This window comes from Vicugna pacos, chromosome 3 (genome assembly GCF_048564905.1).
Source record: "Vicugna pacos chromosome 3, VicPac4, whole genome shotgun sequence".
NCBI lineage: Eukaryota > Metazoa > Chordata > Mammalia > Artiodactyla > Camelidae > Vicugna > Vicugna pacos.
In genome coordinates this window covers 46,365,215-46,377,714 of record NC_132989.1, presented here as the reverse complement: position 1 = coordinate 46,377,714, position 12,500 = coordinate 46,365,215, and positions in this window count along the sequence as shown.

Sequence of the window (12,500 nt, the reverse complement as noted above, 5' to 3'; positions counted from 1 at the left end):
TTTTGAAAACTTTGCAGTTTTAAATAACATAGCCAACATCGACAAATACTAAGGTTGAACTACTCAGGTCATGATGTTGCCGTGAAAACAGATCTTGAAAACTGAAAGTGAGGATAAAGTTGAATAAAAATTTGGGTTGTAGACTTTATAAAAGGATCAAATCCTTAATTAAAAGAAAAAGAAATTTTGCAATGCACAGGGTTTCTGTAGGAGATCCCTGGGCAATAGTGCCCCTTCCTACAGGATTTTACTTCTCTCTTTGCTTCCTAAGGATCTCCTGATGCTGCCACCACACCCAGCCTGATTTCAGCACTGAGAGTCCCACATCCTGGGGAACCTCTTTGTCTTGGGCAAACTAAATGGTTCATTGTCCTACCTGTCTGTTAGGAGGGCTTTCCTATGGCTTTCTTTTCCAGCCCTTGAACTTTTCCCTATCTAACCTCACCAGTGTCCCTTTAAGGTGGACAGAATATAAGAATATTGAATGAGCTGGTCTCAGCCTGAGAATAGAAGTGTCGCACTTGTTCAGTTATGTTAGTGTGGCAATAGCTAGTCAGAGGGCCTTGGGCCATAGACTTATACAGGAGTATGTCACCGGTGCTCTTAGAAACAGATGTCATCAAGCTCCAACAGTAGACAGCTGCCCAGAGGTTTATCACAGGCATTACAGGTGCTGATATCAAAGATAAGCTGGATCTTTGGATAATGACAATAGTCAAATAATAGCTATTCCACTGAGTACTGTGTAAACAGTCAAAACACAGTGACTCTAAAGACTTTTTGACCAAATAATCCAGCACACTTGGTCTTTTGTGGACCCAGCCGACAAGTATGAACAAAGAGAATGCTCTCAAAAATATTAAAATACCATATACGTGACTAATTAGAAGTGGAGGATTCAATTTACTAAAATTAGAGCTGCCATAACCTCAAATATGAGTGGAAATTTTAAAGTAACTTTTTTAATGTAGAAAAATATATATACAGAAAAATGAAGATAATGAAAATCATTAATAATTTTATTACACAGAGAAATCCACAGACAGCATTTTACCATTTCTTCCTGATCTTTTTCTGTATATACTAACCCATATATGCATACGTAGCATGTAGATATAAGTAGTTCTCTGATTTTTTTTTTTTTTACATAACATTTGTTAGGGACTGAATGTTTATCTCCCTCTCCAGATTCTTATGTTGAAGTTCTAATCCCCAGTGTGATGGTGATTGGAGATGGGGCCTTTGGGGAGTAATTAGGGTTAGATGAGATCATGTGAGTGGGACCCTCATGATGAGATTAATGACCTTATAAGAAGAGACAACAGTTCTCTCTCTCTCCCTGACATGTGAGGACACAGCAAGAAGGCAGCCATCTACAAGCCAGGAAGAGAGCTCTCACCAGAAACTGAGTCAGCCAGCACCTTGATCTTAGACTGTCCAGCCTCCAGAACTGTGAGAAGTAAATATCCATCGTTTAAGCCACCTAGTCTGTGGTATTTTGTTACGGCATCCCCAGAAGACTAAGACAACAACCATGAAAAATTTCCTATGTTAAGCATTCTTCAAATCCTACATTTATAATGAATAGACAATCATCCACCATACAACATGAACATAATTTATTTTACAAAACCACTAGTTTAATTCATTTAGGTATATAATGTACACTTTTGGTTGCCCTTCCTGTTTTCCAAAAAGAATAATGATTTTGTTCAGGAATATGTTTCTCCTCCACTTTTACTTCTCTTCGAGGTAACCTTGCACCACAAAGAGAAGTAATTTCACTACCAGGTCCAGGAGTGGACCTGACTGGTCTAAGAATGATACAACTCCCCTTCCCAGAGATTGGCTCAGGAATGGCATGTGGCCATTTCCAGACAATTAGATGTGAAGGGAAGATCTGATGGAGAGATTTGGAGAAGTTTTCTCACATGTAAGACAGAATCATAGGAAGAAACACTCTCTTCTGATAGACATTATGAATTGTGGATGTACAGCCATCTTACTGTCTGCCAGCTCTGAGGAATGCAAAAGAGATGAATGGAATGTTGTTCTTTGATGACATTGATGAACCACTGAATCACAACCCTGAAGCCTACCTCCTCCTCTGTGCTTCCTGTTATGTGAGATAAATTTCCTCTTTATTCACGTCAGCTTGTGTCAGGGTTTCTGGTATTTGCAGCTAAAATTATTCTGACACAAAATATTTTATAAATTTTGCTGTTACAGCCATCTTTGTGCATTAATCTTTGTCTATATCTCAGATTATTTGCTAGAATAGACTCTCTGAAGAGAAAATCCTAGGTCAAAGGTATGAGCATGTTTAATAGTCTTCATACCTATTGCCAAATTTATTCTGAGAAAGATCGCATCAATTTACACTCCCAGCAACAATATATGACTATTTCAGTGTACCTTTACTGGCATCAAATACTATCTTCTTAAAACTTTTGATTGCTGTGATGGAAAAATAATGGCTCCATGGTGTGATATCCATTTGCATCTTTGTTAAGGAGGATGAACATATTTTCATGTACAGTGTTTATTAGTTACTCACATTTAGTCATTTGTACCTTGTCTGTTCATGTCCTTGGCTGCTTTTTCTTACTGTTTAAAGTGGAATTTGAGGATAAGTAGTCATTTTAAAAAGTTGGTTATAACCTACTTTTTATTTTAATATCTTGCTAGTTTGGATGGAAAGGCATATTATTACAGGGTAGAAATTGATCTTGGCTCTTTTTTTTTATCTTGGATTTTTAGCTCATTAAAAAAAAACAAAAAATCTAAAACTCACTAGAGACACAAAAAGCTTCTCTTTCTTAAAACATGTTTGTAGGGAGTTTGGGTAAATTCATGAAATCGTCTGATCATTGTAACCCAAATTCAGATGGAATCTTCTTTTTTATTTCTCTTAGGCTATCTAACTACTCATTTCCAAGCTCCATTTATGACCTGTTCAGCAATATTTAGGTTTCTCTCTACTATTTTAATAACCTGCTGTAACTTTCCTCATGCACCCTTTTGCTAAAAATAGTTTTATGTCAGGTCTTAGGAAATTTATGTTCACCTGGAGATGAACATGGGTATGTGAAAGAAAAAATGATCTCTAATAACAATACATACTCAGTATATAGGAGGCAACACCTGTCCATTTTTATTCTGATAGTGCCCAGTTTTCAGTGTGTCTGCAACCCTAGAAAATAGCACAATGCAGTCTTCATTATTAATGTGTTCAATTACACCTTTTTATGTAGGTTGGAATTAGCTAGGTGCTCTCTTGAGAGAAAAAGGGAGATGTGATGGATGATACATTGCCAAACTCAGCCCATGGTTTTGGCTGGACTGGAAAGAAAAATATCACTAAGTGTGACAGCTTGCTTTGCCCAGAAACCTTATAAGAAGGAAAGTCAGTATCACCTTTGGGTCTAGCCTTTTATGTAGGTATGTAGGAAGAGTGACAGCCTCTTCAGTGTATTTCTACACATCCTTCTCAGGCAGGGGCACAAGAATCAGGAATCCTAAATGAGTGATCCTTGAGTTACATGGGTCTTATCCTAGAAGTCTGTCCCCAGATCAGGCAGTGGGGCTGCAAACACAAAACTCTGGGAGCAGGACTTTAATGACTTAGGAGAAGCGGGCAGGGGTAAGACAGGGTAGCAGGACCAGAATAAAAAGTAGTCCTGGAACCTGAAACACACAGAAGTGGAAAGAGCTTCTATCACATTTGACTGGCAGCAAAGGAGACTCAAATGTGGAAGCCCAGTGGTTGATTGCACACAACCCAAATTCCAGGTCTGTTGGAGGTAACAAATCTCTGCAAACTAGTTTTAGGAAAAGAGTTGGGTACAGAAGGGTATTATGGGACCCACAGTCAGGAATTTAAGAAGAGATTAGAATCAAGAACAGGAAAATCATCAGGAACCCAGGCCATATTCTGCCATCTCTGCTTCTCAATGTCCATCTACTGCATTCTTCTATGTACCTATGGATAATTTACCTTGGTCTGCACAGAATGTAACAGCTCCCAGCTCGAGTTTACATGTAGTCCAGCCATGCAGACCTTGAATCTTTCCTTATTACCCTTAGACTCTTGCAAACATTTCTCTTTGGATAGGTAAGTAGGTAAGTATGTAGGTAGGTAGGTAGGTAGATAGATAGATAGATAGATAAATAGATAGATAGATAGACAGACAGACAGACTCTATTCCAGTTTCTATTCACTGATTGGCCCTAGCTCTAGTCCAGTAAGCTGTGTTTATGACAGGTGAGGTTACAGTGGACAGGTCATGAGCCAAACACAGCCCAGCAGTTTCATGAGTTGAAAGTCCAAGGAGGCCATGGTGGCTAGAACTTGTAGGGCAAGGTAATGGGGAGAAGGAGCAAGAAAGTTTTATAGCTCTACAAAGGGCTTTCCTCACATCTTCATCTGAGTAATTGTCTGAGTAAGTGTGCATTAAGGAAGCTACCCAAGGCCAGGAAATGAACCAGCAGAAAGGAATAACCATAAACATCACTGGAATTAATGCATAGCTAGAAGTAAGTCATGTTCACACCAGTCCAAATGAAAAGATTTCCGAGTACATAGTGCATCAGGTGAGCCACTCAAAGATCTGTTGCCTTGGTGATGGGATCAAATTAGCTCTAGACTAAAGGCTGTTCTGGTCCAAACCAATGCTTAAAAGCAAGCCTCAAAATGATTAAAACTTATTCAAAGTGACTTAACTATGTCCCTAAACAAAGCCCAATGATGATTAAAGGAAAACAAACAAACAAACAAACAAATAGATATATAATCCTTAACAACATAAAAGTCAGAATGTTTGGTATCCAATCAAAAATTACCAGGCATACAAAAAGCTGTACAATATGATCCTTAGCTAAGAGAAAATCAATCACACGTATGTTAGAATCAGCAGACAAACTATTAAAACAGCTACTGTAGATCTATTCCATCTGTTCAAGAAGATAGAACAACACACAAACATGACGAGAAGAGAAACTGAAAATATAAGAAAAACCTAAATGAAATTTCTAGAGATGAAAATACAATATCTGAACGAAATCTGAAAACAGTATCTTGAATGAAAAATATACTGCATGGTGCAGACGAAAAGTTATCACTCGCCATCTGCCTTTATAAGGGTTAGGTCACTAGCTACTGCAGTCTCTGACCTTCAGCACACCCCGAGAGGAATTCAGGATGGAGATCAGGAATGAGGCACTCTGCACTCGGGGGGAAACTGGCAGAACAGGCCTTCAGATAGTTAGGTATTTTCAGGAGAAAAATTTGTAAGCCCAATTTCTTACATCTTCTTATATCTAAAAAAGCACTAAAGTCATTAATGGAGACATCTGCTAGTCCCTGACCAGCAGGGACCTTCTTGTGACTAGCAGTAACCTTCTGCCAAGATGTGTGCTTGATTGCACATATCCCTCCTTCACGAAAATCATATATATACTGACCTCCTCCCCGCTATGTCTTTGGAGCAGTTCCTCAGAGTTTACTGAGAGCTGTCTCTTGGGCTGTAGTCCTCATGTTGCCCCAAATAAAACTTAACCAACAACTCTCATGTTACGACTTTTTTTTTCAATTAACAATGGAATTAATAGCAGATTGACACTAAAAAAAAAATTTGGATTTAAAAATGTTGTTGGATTTAAAAATGTAACAGCAGAAACTGTCCACAGAGGGAAAAAAATATAAAAAGACTGGAAAAAACCAGAGCATCCATGACCTGAAGAAGAGTATCAAGCAGTCATAAAAGAAAGAATGGGCTGCAAAATGGAAAAAAAAAGTTTGAAGTATTTTCCCAGGTTTAATGAAATTTATAAACCTACAGAAGCAAGAAGCTCAACAAACATCAAGTGAAGAAACATGGAAAAAAAAAAAGACAACACTTTGGTAGGCAGAATCATGGCCCCCCAGAGATATCCATGTTCTGATCTCCAGAACTTGTAAATATGTTACCTTATATCACTTTGTAAGGTGAGGGTCTTGAGATGGGGAGATTATCCTGAATTACCTGGGAGAACCCAATATGGTAACAATGGACTTTATAAAACAAGACAAAAGAGTTAGAGTCCAGAGAAAGAGATGTGACCACGGAGGCAGAGGTTAAAGTGATGGAAACAACAGGCCAGGAGTCAAGGAATGGAAAGCAGTCTCTAGCAACTGATAAAGGCAAGAAATGGATTCTTCTTAGAGCTCCTAGGGGAAGCCTGCCCTGCTACCTCCTTGATTTAGCTCTTTAGGACCCATTTTTGAACTTCTGACGTCTAGAAATATAAGATAATAAATTTGTGTTATTTTAAGCCACTAAGTTTATCATGATTTGTTACCACAGCAATAGGAAACTAATGTGAAAGCCAAAGCATATCATAGTGAGATTGCCAAAAAAATGAATGATAAAGAGAAAAATCTTAAAAGCAGCCAAAAAAAAAAAAAAAAAAGAACACATTGCTTACTGAGGAACAAACTTAAAAGCATCCAGAGGGAAAAAACACACATTATATATAAAGGAAGAGATCCATTCTGAACACACTGACTTAGTGTCAGAGTTCACTCACTATGCATTCAATAAATGTTTTGGCTTTCATTTTACACAGCTTGGAAAACCATCCTTTTATGAGTAATAATAATATTTCCGTTTTTCATGAGCCCCTGCCAGAATCCAGGCTTTTTGATTATATTATCATTATTCCCAGCCCCACTCACAAAATAACCAGTAAGGTTTTGTGGGAGTTTTTTTTGTTTTTTTGTGGGTTTTATTTTTGTTTTCGTTTTTACCAGTAAGGTTTTGAACCTGAAGATAGACAATTAGTAAGTGGAAGAGGTGGGATCCAAATCCAGATCCTCTTGAGAAGGTACGCTCATTTCACCTGGAGCACTTTTCTTTCCTTAGGGAGAACACACACATCCTGCAAAGTCTTAATTAAGTCCTACCTCTTCAGTGAGCTGTCTTCCTCGACAGTCCTAAATACAATAATCCTTATTGTCATTGGGCTACAGTAGCTTGTTTTTAAGGATATACCATTCTCCTTACCCTCAGCCCCTACATAGCCCTCATCTGGGCTGACTCTGTAACTTAATTTTTGAACAATAGGATGTAATGGAAATGGAACAGTGTAATTTATAAGCTAGGTAATTAAAAAATCTAGTAGTTTCTTCTTGGGTCTCTGAAGTGACTCCCTCTTGGAATTCTTGCTCTGAGGGAAGCCAGCCGTCAAATGTGACCACCCTGATACTGCCATGATGTGAGGAAGACAAACTAGCCAAATGAAGGGGACATGTGAAGAAAGAGACAAATGTCTGACTAGCCCCTAACAGTTCTAATCATCCCTGTCCCAGCTGAGGCAGAAGAAAATGATATTGGATGGAAAGCTGAACCTGAGTAGAGAAATGAAGAGCAGTGGAAATAGTAATTATGTACAGAAATAAAAAATAACATTTTTTCTTACTTAAAAAAATCCTTAAAAAAGACAATTGACGTTAATCAAAAATAGTAACAGTATATTACAGGGGTTGTAAAATGTACAAGTAAAATTTATGACAATATGACAACAATAGCAGGAAGAGAGGAGAGAAATGGAAGTGTACTGTAGTACAGTTCTTAAGAGTTAACTTGAAGGCATTACTTAAAGGCATACTGTGGTAAGTTAAAGATGTATATTGAAAATCCTGGTGTAGGAGTTGGCCAGCTGCAGCCTGTGAGCCAAATCTGACTTACCATTGGCCTTATAAATAAAGTTTTATTGGAACACAGCCAAGCCCATTTGTTTTCATATCTGTAGGGCCCCAAAAGCCTCAAAGATTTACCCTCTGGACCTTTAAAGAAAAACTTGTCAATCTTGCCTTAGAATAACCACCAAAAAACCAATAAGACAAAGAAGTATAACTAATAAGTCAACAGTAGAGATAAAACAAACATTAAAAATGCAATTAATCCAAAGGAAGACAGAAAAAGTGGAATAAAGTAACAATCTTCCTGCTGCATCGTACGCAGTTGAGCATACTATCCTTAATTTTCCCTCTCCCTATCTGGCTGTTCCTTCTCAGCCTCCTTCCAAGATTTCTCTTCCTCTTCTCTTAAATGCTGGTCCATCTAACTCATTAGCTTGTCTGCCACTTGCCACATGCATCCTGCTTTCCAGACATGTGGAAGCAAATACCATTCTATATACTCTATGCTGAGTCTTTGCCGAAGATATTCCCTCTGTGTGAACCTTCTCACTCCTTCCATCCCCCAGTTCCTGCCCCTACTACTGCCCAGTGCCCTTGCTAACTCTGGTTAATTCTACTTCAAATTTGCGGATTCAACTTAGACATGATCTCATAGATCCCAAAAGCCTTCCCTCATCCAACCTCTTAGGACCACCCCCCACCCATGCCTAAGCTTCTTTCTGCTATTAAGGTTCTTACTGCACTGAATTGTAATTATGTTTACTTGATTTTCTTCTCCATGAGACCCTAGGATCCTTAAGGCCAGAAGTAGTCTTAGTTGACTTTTTTTTAATCTCTGATACCTATACAGAGTAGATGTTGAATAAATATTTGTTGAACAAATACACAAAAGTTTAAATGAATATCTACTTATAAAATAACTTGATTAATTATTAAAGTATATTTATGTGCCAAGCACTGTCCAATGTGCTTTACATGAATTAACCTATTTAATTTTTATAGCAATACCTATTAGGCAGGTGTTATTATTATCCTCATTAACTGATAGATCAAGTAGTTCTCCTAAGGTGGTAAAGAAAGAATCAGGATTCAAACCCAGGCATTCTGATCCCACAGCCTAAGATCTACAATGTTGCAGTTGAAAGAAACCTTAGAGACTGTGTGTGAAAGAAACCTTAGAGATTGTGTGTGAAAGAAACCTTAGAGATTCTAACCCCCTCACTTTACAGATGAAGAAGCTGCGGTTCACAGAACTGTTGTCTTGACCTTCAAAAGGCTAACTGAACATTCAGAAACATTTATAAATTCTTTGTCTTATTTAATTTATAAACTTAGTATCTTCAAACTATAAACACCTCCAGAAAGTGGCATTGTGTAATTCCAGCTGGGTTACAGGGTAGCTGGCAGCTCTCCTAGCAACCACTGTCTGAATGAAAGTGGAATGTGCAGAATTTAATAAACATTCTGAAATCTTTGAAAGAGAGAGAGGCTGCCAAAGACAGAGGAAGGTTAGTTCAAAGAGAATGTATGGATTAAAAGCACAGCAGGAGAAATGTTTGTGCTTGAAACTAAAAATAAAGAAAGATGATAGAAGACAGAAACACAATAACTTTGTTATCTATAACTAAGCACTCATAATTGACACTGTGTGACCGTATTTGTGCTTGTGTTTATGAAAATGTAATATCCAGGAGTCTATATGCTGAGGTTATTTTTCCATTAATATAGACATAGCATAATAAGAAATAAAGTCCTGCATTCCTGCTCATTCTGTGGTAGTCAGGTTTTGTTTTTCAGCTTTGAAAATAAATGAGATAGACTCTGAGACTGGCTGTTTTTACCACGCCTTAAATAGGCTTTTAAATTTTTATATCATGTTTTGGAAATGGTTATATTTTATTATTTCTAGAAAGTTTTTTTCCACCTCAAATATTTATACCTGTGAGTAGATATTAATTCCAAAATAATCCTGTAGTAATTCTAATGGTGAGACTGGTGATTCCAGTTCAGGTAGATTATGTTCTGCATTCCCAGTGTGCTAACATAGACATATTTTCAAAATAAATTACGACTGAGACCTAAGAAATCAGTGCAGACAAAGTAAATAGGCAGAGAATTTCTCAGGAATAACTTCATATTCACAGAGTACAAAGTCTGGCAATTTTAGATTAAGTTTTAACTAATGAGCTTGTAGTTAAAAAAAAAATTCTCCAAATCCCCAAAGTTGGCCACCTTGATGGGTTCAAATACTGAATGTTAAATTTGTACATGACTTTGATTATGATGGAAAAGGATATAGTCTTCTGTCTTTCATTTTTAAGTTGTAATTCAGTCTATCTTTTGAGGCATTTTTATATATTTAAAGAAAATAACCATGATGACAATCACATAATAAGTAAAAACTGCATCCCAAACCGCATTTGGATCATTTGCCTGTTTTTATTAGAAGGCAAAAAAAAAAAATCTTTAGAACAAATACGTATTTCCCATCAATGAGTAGTTTTCAACTTTTCAAACTCTGGGGACTTTTAGTCCTCTTAGACACCTCCGCACCCCCACCCCAACCCCGGATTAACATCAATCTCTCTCGTCTCTTCTTAAGGAGATAGGGTCTGAGGGCTTTCTTTCTATAAGGTAATAACTGCAGTCTCTACTAAATAAACTCAGTGGCTGAGGTATTTATGGGAAATAAACTCAAGGCTAAAAAGCTAAAGAATATTTTAGCCTAGGATTTGATGATAATTGAATACTACCAGGAGTACACCCTCAAGTTAACTCTATTATACTGAACTGGCATCTCTCTCCACCTTCTATTTTTCTTCAAGACCTTCTTTACTGACTCTCTCCACATTTAGGAGGTAGCTTAGAAATTCTGTAGTAAATCTCTCATTCCTCCATAACAAATGCTTTATTTTTAAACTGTCAGTCTTCAACCTTCCTGCAAACTCACTAATTAAGAAGTCATCACACAGCATTAAAAAATTTAAAAGGAAAGAGCTTGGGCCTCCCCTTTCTCTAGTACAAGAAGCACAGGGAAAACATTTATTAGAACCCATGATTTAGAATTAATTAAAAACTATAATCAATATGATAAAGAAATCAACTATTTTAAAACAGCCCTAAGCTCTGTCCTTTGGGGAAACTGTGATTTGACTGTTTACTACCTTAGTTTATTTCAGTTCTGAAATCCAGTTTGTTACCTATGTAAAGGAAAGGGATCTCTTAAATCAAATAGAAACTTTGCTTGCTTTATTTGCTACAGAATGAAAAAAAGTAGCGGAACAGATTTTCATCAATTTTGTAGGTATGTTTAGGATGGTCTGATGCAACAAAAACAAACAAAAATTAGGTCACAAGAGTATACACACATTTCATTTTGAAAAATCATTAGGATGGCACTTCAAAGAGACAGGACCGTCTCGTCCAGAATAGCTGGAGGCTTTCAGATTTGCACTAGCGATCTGCGCACGTGTGCATACTTATTCCATGCAAAAACAGCACTTATTTTTCTGACAATGTTAATGATACTCCAAAGCAATGCTGGGTTGGCCCAGTTAATGCTACAAATGTTTTTAAATATGTAAATCAATCTATAATCAATTCTAGCATGGTCTTAAAATGAGTATCATTCTAGTTTCTTTTTTTATATTATAAACCTTCCTTAAATTAGGAATTAAAAGCTAATTTATTTTAAGATACAATTTCACTGATGCTGAAATTCACTTATTTATGAAGTGAACTGTTCTAATACAATTAGTAAAATTTCTGGTTAATTGTTTTGAATTAACTCATGTCCTGTAGCAGATGCTGTCATGTCCCCCTCATATTCCATGGGCCCAACCCAAAGGTCACCTGTAACTCAGTGGGGACTCCCGGACATACCAGAGACGTCCCCTCCTTAAGCACGTGCATCTCGTCCTCAGCTGGGGTATGCTACAGGCCAGAACTGCCAGGGAATTCATCTCTTTAGGAGCTAGGATTAATCAATGAGGGGTGAGAATAGGCAGAGAAATATGCCAGCTTCCTTGCACCTTTGTGGGTCAGTTTTGAGCCATGTTCTCCACTGGGTCTCGGAGCTCCTGGGGGACTGAGCCCACACAGTCATGTATTTGTTAATGCACCCTTGGTCAGCTCTCCTCCTCTCTCTGCCTTACTGCCTCATACTATGATTCCCAGGATCACGTCCCAGATGACCTCACATACATCCAAAGCCTTGTCTCAAATTTGCTTTGAAGGGAATCCAAACTCAGATAAATTTAAAGCATTGGCAATTCCTTATCTTGGTAGCACTTTTTTTTTTTTTACATCTAATTAGGAGGTTAGTATCACAAGCTTTTCCACCAAGCAGGTCTAGATTTAAGTCCTGACTTCTCCTCTAGTTAGTTGTGTAATTTGGGCAAGTTAATTAACCTCTCTGAGCTTCAGTCTTATGTATCTATAGAGTGGGGATAATAACAGCACCTGCTTTAAGGTGTTGTGTCTTGCATCTGTGAAATTAAATAATACACCGAGTGTAGTGTAATAACATATAGTGCAAATACCAGCATACCCCTGAGATATTGCAGGTTTGATTCCAGAACAACTCAAAAAAGTAGATATCGTGATCAAGCAGGTCACAAAAATTTGGGGATTTCCAAGCATATAAAAGTTATGTTTACTATACAGTATTACTGTACTGTAGTCTAGTAAGTGTGCAGTAGCGTTATGGCTAAAATACATCTGTATATAACTACCTCACTTTAAAAATACTTTATTGCTACAAAATGCTAACCATCAACTGAGCCTTCGGTGAGTTGTAATCTTTTTGCTGATGGAGGGT